Below are 22,346 nucleotides of genomic sequence, written 5' to 3' on the forward strand. Positions count from 1 at the left end.
TGTTTAAACAACCCAAATGGGATAATGCTAAACATATAGTTCTGTATCTCAAATTCTTTTGCACATGACACCGTTCTTTTGAGAGCTATCTGGTCACTTTTGCAGCTGTTGAACGTGGAGCACTCACGAGGTAATAATAAAAGCAACTTCATTTTTGCTCCTCACTGCCCCTTTTAAACTTTCTCAGTGAAATGGTTTTTTTCTTGTCAAGGAGACTTTAATGATCACTCTTAGGTAGCAGAAAGTCCCATAGCTGCAATCTTAATTCAGTCATTAAAATGTTCAGTCCCATGGAATAACTGATACTCTGAAATCGACTGGAGCATCTATCTTCTGCTAGAAGTGGAAGAGTTGAGTCATGGTCACTCCTTTCCCTGGCCCCATCTAGCATTCATCTCTAGCATCTAGGGTGGGGAGAGGGGGAAGGGGGGAGGAGAGGAAAAGGAGAATGAGAAAGTTCTTACTTGGCTGCCACTGTAATAAGATAGGTTTGTTTTTCCTGGGCTTGGCAAGTGTTTAAAATGACTCCCTGGATATTTCCATAGGATTCTTCAAAGGGCTCCACTGGGAACATCTGACTGCCTCTGTGACCTGGCAGCACACCTCTCTTGGGCTGACATTTCTACCTGCACCTCTGGCTTTCTGGGTTTCATGTCACACAGATTCTCTCTGTTGGGGTCCATGACTCATCGTCTTGGGCAGAGTTTAACATAGCTCCCGAGTAGCTCTCTGTCTTGTGTGGCCTGCAGGGAACGCTCCTGTGCCTTTGGTCCCCAGCCCATGCTGGCGATGCAGGCCCATTTCCAAGAGCTGCATCACACTCTCCACCGGCACGGCAGCCACCCCTGCTTAGCTTTGTGCCCTCCTTTGTGCTGGCCTCTGCTCCATCGCAAACCCCAACTCCAGGGCACGTGGACCAGGTTCTGTGAGCTAAGACTCCTTGAAGCTCCTTCACTAGGCTTGAGTTAGGGGAAAACACCCCCCTCCCAACTCTTTCCCCTTGAGAAGAGCAGGAAAATGTATTCCTCACCAACACTCTAGTCTCCAACAAACTGACCCTCTTATACCCTCCTGGTAGGAAGCCATCTGGTTATCAGACATGACTTTGAAATTTCCACATGGTGCTGTCTCATGCCTACTTTTGGTATCTGATACCTATTTTATCTTGGACCCTCAGCTTAAACTTTCTTTTAACTGCATAATTTAAAAAATTACATTATAAGAGTCCAGAAACTGTTATTCATCTATTCCACTATACATGGACATACTCAGGACATTTCTTTTTTGTTTGTTTGTTTTCAAATTAACAATAGTGCTGCAAAGAACATTTGTGCACATCTCCTGATAAACTTATGCTAGCGTTTCTCAGATGTACCAAGAAGTGAAATTCCTGAATTTTATGCATACTTTTAAGTATACTCTTATAGGTCTATATGATTTATATATTTATTTTGCCATTTTTCTTGCCAAAATTTTCTCCATAGTGAGTGTACCAATTTACCAATTTTACACTATCGGATATATAAATCTTAAACACAAGCCCCAAAGCTGTGCCCATCTGTACACTTCCTTATAAAGTCCAGTTTTAGCCAAGAGTTCTGCTAAGCCAGTTTAGCAAGAACCGCTACACCCTTGATATCTGAGCACCCTTTTCTTTTTTTTTATTATTATACTTTAAGTTTTAGGGTACATGTGCACAATGTGCAGGTTTGTTACATATGTATACATGTGCCATGTTGGTGTGCTGCACCCATTAACTCATCACTTAGCTTTAGGTATATCTCCTAATGCTATCCCTCCCCCCTCTCCCCACCCCACAACAGTCCCCAGAGTGTGATGTTCCCCTTCCTGTGTCCATGTGTTCTCATTGTTCAATTCCCACCTATGAGTGAGAACATGTGGTGTTCGATTTTTGTCCTTGCAATAGTTTGCTGAGAATGATGGTTTCCAGCTTCATCCATGTCCCTAAAAAGGACATGAACTCATCATTTTTTATGGCGCATAGTATTCCATAGTGTATATGTGCCACATTTTCTTAATCCAGTCTATCGTTGTTGGACATTTGGGTTGGTTCCAAGTCTTTGCTATTGTGAATAGTGCCGCAATAAACATACGTGTGCATGTGTCTTTATAGCAGCATGATTTATAGTCCTTTGGGTATATACCCAGTAATGGGATGGCTGGGTCAAATGGTATTTCTAGTTCTAGATCCCTGAGGAATCGCTACACCAACTTCCACAATGGTTGAACTAGTTTACAGTCCCACCAACAGTGTAAAAGTGTTCCTATTTCTCCACATCCTCTCCAGCACCTGTTGTTTCCTGACTTTTTAATGATGGCCATTCTAACTGGTGTGAGATGGTATCTCATTGTGGTTTTGATTTGATCTCTCTGATGGCCAGTGATGATGAGCATTTTTGCATGTGTTTTTTGGCTGCATAAATGTCTTCTTTTGAGAAGTGTCTGTTCATATCCTTTGCCCACTTGTTGATGGGGTTGTTTGTTTTTTTCTTGTAAATTTGTTTGAGTTCATTGTAGATTCTGGATATTAGCCCTTTGTCAGATGAGTAGGTTGCAAAATTTTTCTCCCATTCTGTAGGTTGCCTATTCACTCTGATGGTGGTTTCTTTTGCTGTGCAGAAGCTCTTTAGTTTAATTAGATCCCATTTGTCAATTTTGGCTTTTGTTGCCATTGGTTTTGGTGTTTTACACATGAATATAATAGCTGGTGAAGTTCCTCCTCCTTCATCATCTTCTAGGTGATGATGTCTGATTTCCCTGGCCTGTCTTCAGCAAGAATCCTGTTAGGCCAGTTTAGCCAGAATTCTCCTTACTCCTGATGTTACTTCTTAGTAATTTTCCATCCAATGACCCCTCACCCTGCTCCTTGGCTATAAATACCTACTTACCCATGCTGTATTCGGAGTTGAGCCCAGTCTGTCTCCCCCACTGCAAAACTCAGTTGCAGTGGTCTCTATGCCTATTGCAATGGCTTCCTCACTGTGCTTTAACAAGTATCATTGAATAACTTTTGTTTAACAATATATATGTATATGTGTGTGTGTGTGTGTGTATTCTGTATATTCTACCAAAAGTTTGAGTTCATATTTAGGTCTTTAATTCATCTGTTTTTTTTTTTTTTTCAGATGGAGTTTCACTCTTGTTGACCAGGCTGGAGTGCAGTGGCGCAATCCTGGCTCATTGCAACCTCTTCCTCCTGGGTTCAAGCAATTCTCCTGCCTCGGCCTCCTGAGTAGCTGGGATTACAGGTACCCACCACCACACCTGGCTACTTTTTTTGTATTTTTAGTAGAGATGGAGTTTCATCATGTTGGCCAGGCTGGTCTCAAACTCCTGACCTCAGCTGATCCACTTACCTCAGCCTCCCAAAGTGCTGGGATTACAGGCGTGAGCCACCGTGCCTGGCCTCATCTGTATTTTCTTAATGTAGTGAGGTAGGGGTCACATTGTGATTTTGTTTAGAAGACAATTATTCCAGCACCATTTATTGTATAGTCCACCCTTTCCCCACTGATTGGTGACACCATCCTGGTCTTATATTCTGAGGCCACACTTCATGTAGAGCAACACTGTCCAATAGAGATATAATGCAAGCTGCAAATGTGAGCCATATATGTAATTTCATAGTTTCTAGTAGACACATTAATACATAAAAACAAATCATTGAAATTTATTTTAATGCAATATTCCATTTAACCCAAATATCTAAAATATTATTATTGTAATGTGTAATTAAGCTAACAAGATAGTTTACATTCTTTTTGTACTGTATTCAAAAATCTGATGTGGTTGTGAGGGACATTTTCATGTTTTCTGACTGTGCAGAATCTTTGAGTGCACTAGCTGTTCATGGGGAACGTCTTCCTTATAAGACCAGCAACCTCAAAATAGAAGCTAGAAAACTTGTTCTCCAGGCCCCTTTGAGTTTATGGAATGGGCCTGGGCTCCAATGATGGGATGTACCCTTGTAAGGCCTAAAGAGGGAAGAGGGAGGGGCAGGGTCCATTTGGCTTGCAAGGATGGTGTTATTGTTTTCCAGTTTTGAGGGCTTGAGTTTCTGGTAGAGAAACTCTACCAGATATGAGTTGTGGTGTCTGGAATGTAGACTGTGTCATCTGGTGCAAGGTGGCACCTGCATTTTTGTTTCTTCAGTGGGCCAGTTCTGCAGGGTGGTTTGGGGCATTTTTTCTGAAAGGTTAGACTGGAGACTCATTTTCCACAACTCTTCCTTGTGAGAAAGATGCTTTTAATAAACTTTTACTGCTCAATCTAGGTTCTGTTGCTGGTCCCTAAGGGCCCTGACGAACACAGTGAGTGAAATCTTGAAGTGCCAGCTGCTCCACACTAAAGAGTTCTGAGAAATGAATCTCCAGGAGGGGTGAATTAAAGCCATGCTTTTCAATCTATCTGTGGTGAAAACCCAGCTTTATTTTTATTTCCTTAAAATCTGTCATGAATCAACACTGCTCCATCAGACTTGCAGACTTTGAGACCCACCACACTACCAGAACTGGCCAATGGCAGATTGTTACAGACTTTCTCAGCATTTACTCTCAATTTCTGAATTTCTCCCATCACAGACCCATAACAAAGAATTCATGAACTGGCCTCAGTTCATGGACCACACTGAGTAGCACTGAGCTGAAAGACATGCTAACCATGAATTCCTCTGGCATCCAGGGATGAGTTTACCACTCTGTTAAGTTAGTTATGCAAGCCCTTTGTAGAACTGCTTTTTCTAAACTAGTGGAAGAATCATGCACCAGCAGTTAGGAGCTGCTTTCAGCTGCTAGTAACCAACTGGAAATGAGAGTGACTACTGTGCTAAGGGGTACAGGCTCACTCACTACAGCATACCTTGCATTTCTAACACAAAGACAAGAAGTTCCTGGGGGAGCTTGTAGGCAGACGAGCAGCAAAAGTGCATGGTTCCCTGAGCTCTCCTTATCCTGTAGAGATGTGGACTTGGGCCAGGCAGAGCTGGGTGCACCATGGGATGTGGAACAGTAGAAGGACTTTCCTCCTACACTACTCTGTATCATTAGAGGGAAGCTGAGAAAGCTGTGGGAACACTTAGTTGACTCTGTAACAATGAAAGTTTCCTGGTCAACTCTCAACAATGAGAATTTCTACCAAGGAAATGGCCTTGGTAGAAAATCTTTTTCATGACTAACTCAGACCTACTGAGGTAGGTGCTTGGTAGGCTGTCAATGGAGAAAGGGGATGAACTTACAGAATCATCTGGATTTGTCTGTCCTTGGAGGTTTCAACAAGATAGCAATTTATATATTTTTCATAAAGGATGTATGGAGGTGTATTAGTCTGTTCTCACACTGCTATAAAGACTTACCCTGAGACTGGGTAATTTATGAAAACAAAAGAGGTTTAATTGACTCACAGTTCCACAAGTTGTATAGGAATTATGGCTGAGGAGGCCTCAGGAAACTTACAATCATGGGAGAAGGTGAAGGGGAAGCAGGTACATCTTCACATGGCCAGAGCAGGAGGAAGAGAGTGAAGAGGGAAGTGCTACATGCTTGTAAACAACCAGATGTCATGAGAACGTATTCACTTTCATGAGAACAGCAAGGCAGAAGACCACACCCATGATCCAATCACCTCCCACCAGGTCCCTCTTCCAACATTAAGGCTTACAATTTGACATGAGATTTGGGTGGGGACACAGAATCAAACACATCATTCCACCCCTGGCCCCTCCCAAATTTCATCCTTCTCACATTTCAAAACACAGTCATGCCTTTCCAATAGTTCCCCAAAGTCTTAACTCATTCCAGCATTAACTAAAAAGTCCAAGTTCAAAGTCTCACCTGAGATGAGGCAAGTTCCTTCCACCAATGAACCTGTAAAATTAAAAAAAAGAAACAGAACAAGTTAGTTATTTCCAAGATACAATGGGGGTACAGGCATTGGGTAAATGCCCCTGTTCCAAAAGGGATAAATTGGCCAAAACAAAGGGACTATAGGCCCCATGCAAGACTAAAATCCAGCATGGCAGTCATTAAATCTTAAAGCTCCAAAATTATCTTTTTGACTCCATGTCTCACATCCAGGTTACATTGATGCAAGGAGTGGGCCAAGGCAGCTCTGCCCCTGTGACTCTGTAGGGTACAGACCCCATGGCTGCTTTCATGGACTAGTATTGAGTGCCTGAGGCTTTTCCAGGCACATGGTGCAAGCTGTTGATGGGTCTACCATTCCAGGGACTGGAAGGATGGTAGCCCTCTTCTCACAGCTTCACTAGGCAGTGCCCCAGTGGGGACTCTATGTGGGGTCTCCAACCTCACATTTACCCTCAGCACTGCCCTAGTAGAAGTTCTCTATGAAGGCTCCACCCTTGCAGCAGACTTCTGCCTGGACATCCAGGTGTTTCCATACAACCTCTGAAATCCAGGTGGAGGCTTCCAAGCCTCAACTCTTGCCCTCTGCACACCTGCAGGCTTAACACCATGTGAAAGTCACCAAGACTTCTTATGGCTTGCACCCTCTGGAGCAGCAACCTGAGATGTATCTGAGGCCCTTTTAGTTACAGCTGGACCTGGAGCAGCTGGGAAGCAAGTGCCGTGTCCTAAGACTGCACAGAGTAGCAGGGCCCTGGGCCTGGTCCATGATACCATTTTTCCCTCCTAGGCTTCTGGGCCTATGATGGGAAGGACTACCATAAAGATCTCTGGATTGCCTTGGAGGCATTTTCCTCATTGTCTTGGCTATTAACACTTGGCTTTTCTTTACTTATTCAAATTTCTGCAGCTGGCTTGAATCCCTCCACAGATAATGGGTTTTCCTTTTCTACCACATGATCAGGCTGCAAATTTTCCAAACTTTTATGCTTTGCTTCCGTTTTGAATATAAGTTCCAATTTCAGACCATCTCTTTGTGAACATATATGATATGCTGTTAGAACCAGCCAGATCACATCTTGAAGGCTTGCTGCTTAGAAATTTCTTCTGCCAGGTACCCTAAATCATCTCTCTCAAGTTCAAAGTTCCACAGATCCCTAGAGCAGGGGCACAATGCCACAGTCTCTTTGCTAAAGCAAAGCAAGAGTGACCTTTACTCCATCCAGTTCTCAATAAGTTCCTCATCTCCATCTGAGACCACCTAAGCCTGGACTTCACTGTTCATATCACTGTCAGCATTTTGGTCACAACCATTCAACAAGTCTCTAGGAAGTTCCAAACTTTCCCTCATCTTCCTATCTTTTTCTCAGCCCTCCAAACTGTTCCAACCTCTGCCCATTACACAGTTCTGAAGTCACCTCCACATTTTCAGGTATCTTGACAGCAATGCCCTACTTCTCTGGTACCAATCTACTGTATTAGTCTGTTTTCACACTGCTATAAAGACATACCTGAGACTGGGTAATTTATGAAGAAAAGAGGTTTAGTTGACTCACAGTTCCACAGACTGTGGCTGGGGAGGCCTCAGAAAACTTAAAATCATGGCAGAAGTTGAAGGGGAAGCAGGCACATCTTCACATTGCCAGAAGAGGAGGAAGAGAGAGGGAGGAAGTGCTACACACTTTTAAACAGCTAGAGCTCATGAGATCTCACTCACTATCATGAGAACAACAGGGGGAAGTCTGCCCCCATGATCCAATCACTTCCCAGCAGGCCCCTTCTCCAACACTGGGGATTACAATTTGACATGAGATTTGGGTGGTGGCATAGAGCCAAACCATATCAGGAGGTGAGCAGACCAGAGCTGGCATGCTAACTCGAGGCTGTCTTTAGAGACGCAGGCTCCTTTTATCTCTCTGGTCAGCCTTCCTTAAAATGTGGATCCCATCCTCAAAGTTGACTCATGGTCCAAGTTGATAGCTTGTGCTCCAGCCATCACATCTATGTTATAAATAGGAAGCAGAAGTAAAGGCAAAAGGAGCACATGACATATTTGCCCTTCTCTTAAATTTTCCAGAAGTCTTAACTATTTCTTATCCCTCATGTGTATGCCACCCCTAGCCAAAGATGGCCCAGGAATGTGGTCTCTTAGCTGCGAACATAACTGCTCAGTATGAAACCTGGGTTCGATTACTACAGAGGAGAAGAGAATGAATATTGTGTACTTAACTAGTAGCCTCCTTTGAGACACACACATACACACACACACACACCCACACGTGTAGCACTGTTTCTGCAATTTTTAAAAAATGGATAAATTACAGCAAATATTCAGGGTCACTGTGTTGCATCATTCCAGGGTACCGTGTAATTGGTAAAGTTATATAATGTGCAACCTGTGTGTCTGCACATGGTTGCCCTGGCAGTCACCATCATCTGTCCAATGTTCTATCTATTAAGACCTATCATATTAATGCCTGCTGTTCTTCGAGCTAGTAAAATATTTTTATCCATTGGTGATTTGGTCTGTTTTCCCTCTGCATGATTACCAGGAGCTATGAGATGTTTTGAATTCCACAGTAAGAGCTTGTCCTAACCTAGGCTCTTGGGAATAATTATTTACCACCTCTCCTAGACATTTGGCTCTAGCCTTTTAATACTCGTTTTACCAGTTAGAGTTTTATTGTGTCTTTTACTGTAAGTTGGCTTGGGTCCTTTTTTTAAAGCAAGCTTGGTGTAAACAAATAAAATCTTGATGGTAATAATTAGGTATGAGGGAAACAGAAAAAACGTAGGGCAGCCTTCCTCTACCCCTCCAGGAAATGATTATGGCTGAGGAGGTAAAAATGAAATATGTGAAAAATGTCACAAGAGAAACACTTCAGTCTTTGCCATTGGTTGGAAAATTTGGTTCCTTGAGGCTGGCCTACCAGATAACAAGGAGCTATACTATAATTGCCCAGTGTAAAATGGTAGTGACTAAGGGGGCACCTGGATTTGAACCAGGGACCTGTTGATCTGAAGTCAAATGCTCTACCCCTGAGCTATACCCCCAAGGTACTCATCTTCTTTAAATAAAGATATATTAATAATCACAGTCATTCACAAGCTACACTCCGGCCACCCTGTCTCCTGTAGCTCCCCAGGAGCTACAGGTGTGGAGTTATGTGATGCACAGCAGAGCAGCTCTTCTGTACAACCCCCTCCACACCTGCCAGCACCAGGCCAGTTAAGCTGCAGCCTTAGCTTTTTGGGAAAAGGAGAGTGGTGGGGTTAAATCCAGACGTAGACATAGCTTGAGGGCCTGGGTTTGGGCCCTGGGCCTGATTGTTCTGGAATGCAAAGAGCCCCTACTTGATAGTAATAGATGTTCCAATATTGAGCCATCAGTGCATTTCTGTTTTAAGTCCTTCTTGGTTATGTGGGATTGTACTGTTGGATAAGGTTTTCTACTATTTTGTCTAGATTACTCTGAAATGAGATTGGCCTATAGCTTTCTTTGTGGTATATGCTCTTGTAATTTATTTTTTATATCAGGATTACATGAATTTCCTAGAACGATTTGGAGAAAATTTAAAGCGTTCTATACGCTGGAACATTATATATAACATAGAATTACATATTCTTAACTAAAGATTAGCAGAAACTCGCCTGTAAACCTCTAGGTGGGGTGCCTTTTGTGAGGAAGAGCTCCTTAATGATCTTTTAATGAATTCTGTCGTTACTGGTCTATTTAAGTGCTCTGCTTCATCTTAGGTCACTTTTAGTAATTCGTTTTCATTTAGAAAATGTAATAAAGTTGTACATAGTATTTGCTTTTCTTCCTTCCTTCCTTCCTTCCTCCCTCCCTCCCTCCCTCCCTCCCTCCTTCCTTTCTCTCTCTCCCTCTCTCTCTCTGTCTGTCTTTTTTTTTTTTTTTTGAGATAGAGTTTCGCTCTTGTTGCCCAGCCTGGAGTGCAATCTCGGCTCACTGCAACCTCCACTTTCCAGGTTCAAGCAATTCTCCTGCCTCAGCCCCCTGAGTAGCTGGGATTACAGGCACCCACTACCATGCCCGGCTAATTTTTGTATTTTTTAGTAGAGATAGTGTTTTGCCATGTTGGTCAGGCTGGTCTCGAACTCCTGACCTCAGGTGATCCGTCCGCCTTGGCCTCCCAAAGTGCTGAGATTACAGGTGTGAGCCACTGTGCTCGGCCCATAGTATTCTCTTATAATCTGAAATTTTATTTAGGTGTGTTATATTTTTTTTCATTATGTTGTTCATTTGTCTTTTTTGGCTTAGACAACATGAAGATCCGTTTATTTTTTGAGGTAAAAATTCAGATCCAACTTCAGTTACCAAAAGTTGATCAGTTGATCTCAGTACTTGTTACCTCTTGTATTTTGAAGCTCTGTTAATAGATGCATACACATTTAAGATTGTTATGTCCTCTTGATTAACTGATCTTTTTATCATTATGAAATATTCCTCTTCAATGCAGTAATTTTCCTTGTTCTGGTCTATTTAGTCTGTTATAAAATAGACTTTTCATCTTTCTTTTGGTTAGTGTTTGTTTGGCATATACTTTTTCCAGTCTCTTAAACTATTCATCTTATTATATTTAACGTGGCATTCTTATAGATAGCTTATAGATTTCTTTGCTCAAGTGATCCTCCTGTGTCAGCCTCCCAAGTAGCTAGGACTACAGGTGTGAGTCACCATGCCCAGCTAATTTTTTAAAAAATTATTTTTCGTAGAGGCAGAGCCTACCAGATAACAAGGAGCTATTCTATAATTGCCCAGTGTAAAAGGGTAGTGACTAAGGGGGCACCTGGATTTGAACCAGGGACCTCTTGATCTGCAGTCAAATGCTCTACCCCTGAGCTATACCCCCAAGGTACTCATCTTCTCTCCATAAAGAGGTATTAATAATCACAGTCATTCACAAGCTACACTCTGGCCACCCTGTCTCCTGTAGCTCTCCAGGAGCTACAGGTGTGGAGTTATGTGATGCACAACAGAGCAGCTCTTCTGTACAACCCCCTCCACACCTGCCAGCACCATGCCAATTAAGCTGCAGCCTTAGCTTTTTGGGAAAAGGAGAGTGATGGGATTAAATCCAAATGTAGACATAGCTTGAGGTCCTAGGTTTGGGCCCTGGGCCTGATTGTTCTGGAGTGCAAAGAGCCCCTACTAGCCTCAAACTCCTGGCCTCAGGTGTTCCTGCGGCCTCAGCCTCCCAAAGTGCTGAGCCAAACTCCCAAAGTGCTCAGCCAGTGTGCCCAGCCACATTTGGTTTTATTTGTTCCAAATATTAGATTTTGTTCTTGTTTTCCTGACTTCATTGGGATTGCATTTTTTTAATGATCTCATTTTGTCTCCACCATGAGCTTATTAGCTATTCCTCTTTGTTTTATATTTTTTAGGGTTCCTCTAGAGATCACAGTATCATCTTTAACTTATCACATTTTACCTTCAGATAATGTTTTACTACTTCTCTGATAGTGTAAGAATCTTATAACAGATTTCCATTTCCCTCATATTGTCCTTTGTGTTATTATTGTCATAGATTTTACTTCTATGTTTATTATAAACCCAATATATTATTTTTGCATTACTTATCTTTTTTTTCTTTTTGTTTTCAATTTTTTAATTTAAAAAGGAGACAGGATCTCATTATGTTGTCCAGGCTGGTCTTGAACTCCTGGCCTCAAGCGATATTCCTGCCTTGACCTCCCAAAATGCTGGGATTACAAGTGTGAGCCACTGTGCCCAGATACATTAATTATCCTTTAAAGAGATTTTAAAATGAGGCAAAATTATATTAATCTACATATGTACCATTTCTGACACTTTTTATTACTTTGGGCAAATCCAGATTTTCATCTGGTATCATTTTTCTCTTTCCCTGAAGAAGCCTACTCTACTTCCTATAAAGTAGGTCTATGGGTAACGAATTCTTTCAGCTTTTGTTGGTCTGAAAAAATGTTTACCTTCATTGATGAAGGTTATTTTCACTGGGTGTAGAACTCATTGAATATAGAAATAGTAGTATTTTAAAAAAGATATTCCTTTTCCCCCTTTCTAGACTGCATGATTTCTGATAAGAAGTCTGCTTTCATTCCTCTATGTTGGCTGTCTTTAATATTTTTTCTTTATCATTAGCTTTCAGCAACTTTATCATGATGTGCTTTGGTTTGGTTTTCTTTATGATACTTATGCTTGGGATTTGTTGAGATGATCTGTGGATTTCTAATTTTCATCAGATTTGAAAACTTTTGGACCATTTATTAAAATTTTTTTCTGTATTTCTCTTCTTTTCTTCAGAGACCACACACACGCACACATCACACCACACTTTTGTTTTTGAAAAAGGCATGTCTTGTTCTGTCACCCATCCTGGAATGCAGTGGCATGATCATAGCTCACTGTAACCTCAAACTCCTGGGCTCAAGTGATCCTCTCACCTCAGCCTCCCGAGTAGCTGGGACTATAGGCACACACCACCACACCTGGCTAATTAAAAAAATTTTTTGTAGACACAGGGTTTTGCTTATTACATAGGCTGGTCTTGAACTCCTGGCTTCAAGCAATCCTCCCACCTTGGCCTCCCAAAGTGTTGGGATTACAGGTGTGAGCCACTATGCCTGGCCAAATATATATGTATTAAACTGCTTGATATTGTCTCACAGCTCACTAAATCTACGCTTATTTTTTTCTGTCTTCTTCCTCTGTGTACATCATTTTGGTAGTTTATATTGCTATGTCTTTAAGTTTAATAATCTTTCCTTCTAAAACATCTAACCCAGTTACTTTTCATTTCAGATATTGTATTTTTATCTATAGAATTATATTTGGGCCTTTTTAATATTTTTTATTTCTTTCCTCATTATGTCCTTGTCTTCCTTTTCATATTTGAACACATTTATAAGATTTATAATAGCTGTTTTAAAGTGATTTTCTGCTAACTTCATCATCTCTTTCCTTTCTACATCTGTTTTTCCTCTGATTATGGCTCATATCTTCCTTTGTCTTTGCATTTTTGTTTGTATGTCAGACATTGTGAATTTTATGTTGTGAATGTAAAATTGGATGCTACGTTTGGTTATAGTCCTTTAAAGAGTACTGAATACTAGATTTTGTATTCCTTTAAAGAGTATTGAATTTTGTTTTGGGATGCCATTAAGTAACTCGGCTGTCAACCTACTCCATTTGAGGCTTGCTTTTACATTTTGTTAGAGTGAGTCCAGAGTAGCCTTTATTCTGTACATTAGTCCCCCTTTATCTATAGTTTCACTTTTCAAGGTTTCAGTTACCTGTGGTCAACCTTGGTCTGAAAATAGGTGATATAGTACAATAAAATATTTTGAGAGAGAAAGGGAGACCACATTCACATAACTTTTATTAAAGTATACAGTTATCATTATTCTATTTTATTATTGATTATTGTTGTTAATCTCTTACTGTGCCACACTTACAAATTAAATTATTATTATTATTATAGGCATGTATGTATAAGAAAAAACAGTATAATTAGGATTTGGTATTATCTGTGGTTTCAGGCATCCACTGGGGATTTTGAGATATATCCCCTGCAGCTAAGAGAAACTGCAATATAATTTACCTTCACTCCTATGGCAAGAACCTTCTGATAACTTTGCTCAATGCCTCAGGTATTATGAGAGCTCTCCACTCTCTTTGATTGGAACATGAATTCTTTCTGGTCCTGTGTGAACTCTAGGAGTTGTTTGCCTTGCTGCATACTGGTGTATTTTTGATGTGTTTTTTTTTTTTTTTTCTTTTGGACTTAAGGATTTTCCTGTTGTCTAGATAGAATTTTAAGATACCTCCCAGCTCCCACCAAGATTCCTAACCCCTGGGATATATGCACCATATAATCCTCTTCCTTTCCTTGTGGGCAAAACTTATGAATGTGATGGAGTTTCACTCTCATGATTAGGTTACACGATATCATAAAGGTAAAGGCATTTTGCAGATTAAGGTCTCTAATAAGTTGACTTTGATTCATCAAAAGGGAAATTATCCTGGGTAGGTATGACCTAATCAGAGGAGCCCTTTAAAAGAAGGTCCTGGTCTTTCTTGAAGGGAGAGATCCTCCTTCTAGCTTTGAAAAGGTGGGTTGCCATTTTCTGGAAGGACATGTGGCTAGGACCTGAAGGCAACCCTTAGGTACCTGGCCAACAGCCAGCAGGCAATAGGGACCTCAATCATATGGCCACAGAGAAATGAATTCTGCTCAAACCAGTGAGCTTGGAAAAGAGCCCTGAGCCTGAGCCTGGCTGCATCTAGATTTCAGCCTTATGAGGCCCTGAGGAGATGACCAGCTAAGATATTTCTGAACTCCTGACTGTCTCACTTGCACCTGTGAGATTTGAATTTATGGAGCAGACTGAGAGACAACACAGAGACCAATGCCATTGAAAGAGATATTTATTACTTATATTATCCAACAGAAGGAGGCATGCCCCACCATGCAGAGCCACATGGGTGAAGCACCAGTTTCGGTCAGAAGACAGAAGTGACAGGAAAGCATAGGCCAGAATCTTTATTGGGTTTTCCATGGGAAAGGCAAGGCAAAGCAGGGCCACCAGTTTAGGACTGGCTGGTTTGAATAATCCTGGTGAATCTTAGGGGCATAGAGGCTGTCCCTAGTTGTCTTGATACCTGGCCCTGGAGTAATTTAGAGTAGGGGAATATTGCCATGGTGTGTTAGAGTTTGATAAGGAGATGGTTTGAAGGATGGGCTCTGGGTTGGTTAGTTTGCATATAGAAGATGTGCTCCCGGGTGAGCCCTTTGCTGTCTCTAAGAATTGGCTAACCCTGACAGGGGCAGTCTCTGCCCAGTCAGTGAAGCCACAAATGCCAGAGCATCAAGAATACAGAACATAAGAAAATACAGTTAACATAATTGGCCCTGTAATGAATGGAGGCCAAAGGGACAAAGAATCTAAAAAAGCACAGAACACCAACCCACAGAAACTGTGAGATAATAAGTTTGTGCTGTTGAGGCCTCTAAGGCTGTTTGTCATGAACCAATAGAAAATGAGAACAGTCCTCCAGGCACACTCATCCTCGTCACGGGACCTCTCCTCAGTTTCCCGGAACTTTTCATGCAGCTTCCTTCTCTCTGGTACTTTTACCTACAAATTCTAGCTTCCCTGACCTCCTTGAAGTCTTATTTTTGCCTCTTCAACTCAATGAGACCCCTAAGTCTGCGTCGATTCCCTGTCCCTTCACTGCAGACCGCAGGCACTAAGCTGGGGGATTGCAGGGCTTGATCAGTGTAGGGCCATTGTTTTCCTTCTCACTGCTCTCCTCTGCTTATTGTTCAGTGTCTGAAAACCATTGTTTTATATATTTTGCCCAGTTATCTCATTGCATATGGCAAGGAGGCAATTCCTATAGTAGTTAGTTTTTTCATGGGTGGATGCAGAAATCCAGGAACCCCAAAACCATTTAACAGTCAAGATCACTACGCCTGAGCCATACAGACAAAGGATAACAATAAAATGTTACTTCCAACCGGCATGTTTTCACTTGTGTATACGTTTGTATTCTTTGGTTGCAGCCCACAGAAATTAACTCTGGATAATTCAAGCAAAAAGAAATTTATAGTGTAGCTATTGGGTAACTCACAGAATGGCTGGTAGGCTGGAGAGCTAGCCGGCAGGAAGCAGAGTAGCTTGGTCATCTGGATAGCAGAGAGCTTGGCACTCTCTAGTAGCTGCCACCACCAAACACTCCACCTCTGCTGGTTTTTTCATCCATCCTTGGGTTGCCCTGCTCAAGACCGCGGGTCCCCAAGGAAAGTGTTTGGCCTATCATGGGACAACTGTCTGACCTTGGCCAGAGTAAGGGGGTGTACCTTGCGTTACTATCCCACCCAAAAGACACCCAAAGGGAAAGAGGAGTTTCCCCCAAAAGAAGCTTAGGTTCCAATAGGAAGTGGGAAAGGATGTTGGATGGCCATGAAGAGACAAATGCCACTAGAGCCTTGAGGACGCAAAACCGCCAATGATGTCTGACATTCTGCACATCCCAGGAGCTGGCAAACTTCCTCTCTTGCAAACTGCTTCCCTTCCTGCCAGGATCCCCTCCTCACCATCTGGCCCCGGATGCCCCACAGCCGTCTGGCTGCCCTTTCCAAGTCTGTGGCTAAAAATGTTGACTCCAGCTGGGCGCGGTGGCTCATGTCTATAATCCCAGCACTTTGGGAGGCCGAGGTGAGTGGATCACCTGAGGTCATGAGTTCGGGACAAGCCTGGCCAACATGGTGAAACCCCCCCTCTACTAAAAAAAAAAAACCAAACTAAAAAACAAAAAAACAAAAAACAACTAAACAAACAAACAAAAAACCAACTAAAAATGTTGACTCCTACAACCAGAAAGGACTTCAGGATAACCTTTTCTGTGCCCTTCTGAGTTGGAGACAGCTGATCAATAACAGTCAGGCAGTGCCATGTGGGGTCTAGAGGCTGCATGTCTTGTCCTAAGTCATGGCCAGTCACACCCAGTGTGTAGCAGGCACTGATGACAGGCCAGGCTCTGAGCTGGACACTGCCCATGCATCCCTTACACAACCCACCCAGCCATCCTAAGTGGTAATTTCTCTTTTCGGTGCTTACAGATGAAGATGCTGGGGCTTGGAGAGGTTAGAGAACTTGCTCAAGGCTGCCAGCTAATAAATGGAGAGTCTGCCTTGGAACCTGGGGCCCTGCAAAGTCAAGGCCAGTGATCTTAACCACCAAGTAATACTGCACTGAATACAGAGGACATTTTCCCCTCTTCGCTTGGTACAAATAAGGACACAGGAGGGGTGGCCCCTGAGTCTTGAGGAAATGGTGACCACCCTCCCAGAGAGGGAGCAGTGAAGATTCACCATCATCTGTCTAGCACGTGCTTTTGTAAAGGTGTTCATCCTGGGAGAACGTTTGCCTGTGTGCTGCTGAGAGGAGAGTTGAATGTGGTTGAAAGACCCCCACTGCAAGGAACGGGCCTGCCTCCGTCCCTCAATGGTTTGTGCCTCAACAAAGCTGCAGGATATTCCCAAGTCTTGGCTTTCTCATCTGGAAAATGAGAGAAGGAAAGACCTTCTTATCCCCTGTATGAGTTCCCTTCCACCTGTTGCAGGGAGTCTGTCCTCCTTGCAAAAATTGTCTGTTCGTGGGGAGGGGTGAAAGTGGGGCCAGGGGTAAGCTCATGTGTGGGGGTTGAAGATGAGAGTAGGAGCTCGGTAGTAAACTTCTGTGTGAAGGAGTGATGAAGACAGGGTGGGATGAGGTAATAACCCCTAACTACACTTCCCATCACTGACCAGGGCACGTGTACACATCTGGGGTCCCTTGTGCTGTGGCGTCCAGAGAGGCAGACTCCACAGTGAGGCTTGGAGCTCTCCAGGCCATCCCATAGTCCCATAAATGACCCCCAAGTCCATCCAGCTCCTTTGGTCCAATCCTGAATTTGGCTTTGCGAAGCCACTCCCAGATTCTCTCATCACGGACCCTGCTCCCTGCCTCATAGTTCACAGAGACTCTAGAAGCTCTGTCTTTGACTTTCCCAACTTCCCACTCTTCCCAGGATCACTCTGTCCTCACCTGTCCTCACCTATCCAAACCCTGAGCTTTCCATGGCCCATTGTATCAATGATCCTCTTCTTGGAGTGTGTCCAGTCAATGGTGAAAATACGCTGAAACGCCCCTTCTGCAATGACTGACAGATAAATGTACAATGTCTTGGGCCTTTCTTTTAATTCTCCCAAATCTAGCCAGACACACATGTCTTCTTCTCTTTCTTCCAATTCTTAAATGATGCACACACGAAAATTTTTTAAAAAATTGTTTTGTATCAAAACAATGTGTGTGGCTTAAAAAGTTTGCATAGTATATGCAAATATGGAATATTACTCCGCCTTGAAAAGGAAGGACAGTCTGACACATGCTACAACATGGGTGAACTTTGAGGGCATTATGCTAAGTGGAATAAGCCAAATACTGGATGATTCCACTTATATGAGATGCCCAGTCAAATTCACAGAGACCAAATGTAGAATGTAGGTTGCCGGGGCTGTGGAGGGAGGTTAAAATGGGGAGTTAGTGTTTAATACAGACAGTTTCTGATTGGGAAAATGAAAAATTTCTAGAGATGGATGGTGGTGTTGGTTGCATGACAATGTGAATGTGCTTAACACAAGTGAACCATACACTTAAAAATAGTTAAAATAACCAATTTTATGTTATGTATATTTCACCACAATAACAAAAGAAAAAAGCTTATAAAGCTTATAACAGGCCAGGTGTGGTGGCTCACGCCCGTAATCCCAGCACTTTGGGAGGCCGAGGCGGGCGGATCACGAGGTCAGGAGATTGAGACCATCCTGTCTAACACGGTGAAAGCCCGTCTCTACTAAAAATACAAAAAATTAGCCGGGCGAGGTGGCAGGCGCCTGTAGTCCCAGCTACTCGGGAGGCTGAGGCAGGAGAATGGCGTGAACCCGGGAGGCGGAGCTTGCAGTGAGCCGAGATCGCGCCCCTGCACTCCAGCCTGGGCAACAGAGCGAGACTCCGTCTCAAAAAACAAACAAACAAACAAAAACTTATAACAAAAACCAGGTGGCGGCCCCATGTCACCTGTCTGCATACAATCCCTGCTCCCCGAAGGCAAGGCAACCAGTTTAAACTCTTAGCGTTCCCCTGTGGGTACTTCCGTTGGTCTGAAGAACAGGCTTATACTGTTATTTCTTCATTTTTTCAGTTTGAAATTTTATCTAACTTCCTCTAATGGAAGACAATAATTTAGCTCTTGTATAAGCCTCTTTCTTCCCCACAATCTACACACACACTCATATACACACACAAACACACACGTGTTCACACACGCACACATTTTCTCTCCCTTTAGTCTCTCAACTCAATATTCAGTATTTATGTTATGATCATACAAATTTTTTTTTAACAGCTGGGCTGTATAGCGTCCTCTGATTAGATTTTCTCTCATACAGCTCTTTGTTTTCCTGGGAATTTATGGTGAGCTTTTTGCTAAGGTTTCTGCAAACTTCATTAATCATCCGATATCTCTGAAAGAGGAATGAATCTCTATTTACTGGTGGAGTGTTTTTTTTTTTTTTTTTTTTTTCTTGGAGACACGCCTCCTTAATCGCTCTGAATTGTTTCATGTACTCTGGGCCTGCTGCCAGCTACTACTTGGGGACCTCTCTTCCCCACCAGCCTGGGAAGTCACCAGCCCTCCCTGCCTTTGATGGTCTGTTGCATTCTTTTGATGAAGTGCATCCTCCAGCGCTTCCCGGGACCTTAGGTCTCTGAAAGCACCTTCTTCTAACATCATACTCAGTTGGTCGTTAGACTGGGAATTTCATTCCCACAGTTGGTAATGATTTTTCTGCACAATATTCAAAAGCTTTCCCCCTTGTTTCCTAACTTTTTTTTTTTTTTTTAGACGGAGTCTCACTCTGTCACCCAGGCTAGAGTGCAGCGGAGCGATCTCGGCTCACTGCAACCTCCGTCTCCCGGGTTCAAGTGATTCTCATGCCTCAGTCTTCCAAATAGTTAGGATTACAGGTGCCCGCCACCATGCCTGGCTAATTTTTGTATTTTTAGTAGAGACAGAGTTTCACCATGTTGGCCAGGCTGGTCTCGAACTCCTGACCTCCAGTGATCCACCCATCTTGGCTTCCCAAAGTTCTGGGATTACAGGCATGAGCTACTGCACCTGGCCAACACACCTGTTTATTCTTGTTATTGTTTTTCTTCCTTTGCATATCCAACATTCCATTCATCTTTTCTGCCTGAATAATATTTCCTTTAGGGAGGTTAGCTGATAAATATTGTGTTTTTCTTTGCTCAAAACAATCTTTGTGTCATTTTCAGAGCAGAGAGACAGGCTATTCCAAGAGGTATATCTTCAAGAAAAACAAAATCAGAAGATTAACTAACTGATGTGTTTTACTGTGTCAGAGGAGATTTTTACTGAAAGGACAAAGAGAATCGGAATTAAATTAACAGAAAATGTCATCCCAGTTTGGGAGGGATGGCTGATTTCACAGACCCGAGGATGCTGAAAGCTAAATATCTTCAGTGACAGAACCCAGAGAAGCAATCTGCCTCCCAAGGTGACCCTAACCCCAGAAGGGCTCAGGAATTGGAGGCACTAGAGCCCAGCAGGTGGACCTTTGTCATGGAGCTGGAAACAGAAGCCCCAGTTGAAATTCTGTTTCCAAATCAGAAACACTCCAAATCCTTTCTTTCTGCCATGGAGTAATCCAGATGAGAGAGAGGTTTACCCGCTGAGAGGCTGATCCAGAGGAAGTCCAGACTTAGGAGTATCTGTGATGGTTGCTCAACGAGAAATAGTGGAATTCACTCATCCATTCAGAAAGCATTTGTTGAATGGATACAGTGTACATGGCACAATAACCCAGCTAATTTTTTGTATTTTTTTTTTCTTTTGAGACAGAGTTTCGCTCTGTTACCCAGGCTGGAGTGCAGTGGTGCTATCTAGGCTCACTGAAAGCTCCGCCTCCTGGGTTCATGCCATTCCCCTGCCTCAGCCTTCTGAGCAGCTGGGACTACAGGCGCCCGCCACCACGCCCGGCTAATTTTTGTATTTTCAGTAGAGACGGGGTTTCACCATGTTAGCCAGGATGGTCTCGATCTCCTGACCTCGTGATCCGCCCGCCTCAGCCTCCTAAAGTGCTGGGATTACAGTCGTGAGCCACCACGCCCAGCCCCTAACTTTCAATGTTACTACTGAGAATTCCAATGCGGTTTTAATTCCCTATGCTTCGACTCTGTCCTTCCCCCGGCTCTCCCCGCCACAGGAAGCCATTAAAAGCCTGCAATTTCTTGTAAATTTGTTTGAGTTCATTGTAGATTCTGGATATTAGCCCTTTGTCAGATGAGTAGGTTGCAAAAATTTTCTCCCATTGTGTAGGTTGCCTGTTCACTCTGATGATAGTTTCTTTTGCTGTGCAGAAGCTCTTTAGTTTAATGAGATCCCATTTGTCGATTTTGGCTTTTGTTGCCATTGCTTTTGGTGTTTTAGACATGAAGTCCTTGCCCACGCCTATGACCTGAATGGTATTGCCTAGGTTTTCTTGTAGGATTTTAATGGTTTTAGGTCTAACATATAAGTCTTTAATCCATCTTGAATTAATTTTTGTATAAGGTGTAAGGAAGGGATCCAGTTGCAGCTTTCTACATATGGCTAGCCAGTTTTCCCAGCACCATTTATTAAATAGAGAATCCTTTCCCCATTTCTTGTTTTTGTCAGGTTTGTCAAAGATCAGATAGTTGTAGCTATGCGGCATCATTTCTGAGGGCTCTGTTCTGTTCCATTGATCTATGTGTCTGTAGGAACACTTTTACACTGTTGGTGGGACTGTAAACTAGTTCAACCATTGTGGAAGTCAGTGTGGCGATTCCTCAGGGATCTTGAACTAGAAATACCATTTGACCCAGCCATCCCATTACTGGGTATATACCCAAAGGACTATAAATCATGCTGCTATAAAGACACATGCACACGTATGTTTATTGCGGCACTATTCACAATAGCAAAGAGTTGGAACCAACCCAAATGTCCAACAACGATAGACTGGATTAAGAAAATGTGGCACATATACACCATGGAATACTATGCAGCCATAAAAAATGATGAGTTCGTGTCCTTTGTAGGGACATGGATGAAACTGGAAAACATCATTCTCAGTAAACTATCGCAAGGACAAAAAACCAAACACCGCATGTTCTCACTCATAGGTGGGAATTGAACAATGAGAACTCATGGACACAGGAAGGGGAACATCACACTCCGGGGACTGTTGTGGGGTGGGGGGAGGGGGGAGGGACAGCATTAGGAGATACACCTAATGCTAAATGACGAGTTAATGGGTGCAGGAAATCAACATGGCACATGGATACATATGTAACAAAACTGCACATTGTGCACATGTACCCTAAAACCCTAAAGTATAATAAAAAAAAAAAAGAAAAAAAAAAAAGCCTGCAATTTCACAATGTAGTCCCTTGGTGAGAGTCTTGGTGTTGGGTGCTTGATGGGCCCTCTCTGTCTATAAATTCACTGCTTCTGCTCTGGGAAATTTTCTCCTGTCTTCTGAATTCTTCCTTCTTGGACATTGAAAGTTGGACTTTCTGAATCAATCCTCCAACAGATTTTTAAATCTGTTTTCTCCTATTGTCTTTATCACTGTCTTTTTTATTCTACTGTCTGGATGAGTTTTCTTTCAATCCTTCTACTGAATTTTTAATTTCTTGGGTCATATTTTGAATGTTCAGGCCCTTTTTCTTATGTTTTGAAGTTCTTTTTGGTTTTATACTGTGTTCCCTTTCCGTGCATGCAAAATCTGTCCTAATCTCCCTGAGGATAGCAATGACGCACACATACAGTTTTTGTTTTTATTTTTGAGATGGAATCTTGCTCTGTCACCCAGG

At 42.6% G+C, this 22,346-nt stretch overlaps 1 protein-coding gene and 1 non-coding gene across 2 annotated transcripts in view; one reads left to right on the forward strand and one right to left on the reverse strand.

Annotated features, from left to right (window-relative positions):
• Positions 1-22,346, forward strand: part of LOC129485490 (uncharacterized) — a 254,453-nt gene that overhangs the window by 85,420 nt on the left and 146,687 nt on the right. The gene's annotated exons all lie outside the window — the stretch shown is intronic.
• Positions 10,682-10,753, reverse strand: TRNAC-GCA (transfer RNA cysteine (anticodon GCA)). The gene has a single exon. It is a non-coding gene; the product is annotated as a tRNA-Cys (tRNA).

This window comes from Symphalangus syndactylus, chromosome 6 (genome assembly GCF_028878055.3).
Source record: "Symphalangus syndactylus isolate Jambi chromosome 6, NHGRI_mSymSyn1-v2.1_pri, whole genome shotgun sequence".
Taxonomy (NCBI): domain Eukaryota; kingdom Metazoa; phylum Chordata; class Mammalia; order Primates; family Hylobatidae; genus Symphalangus; species Symphalangus syndactylus.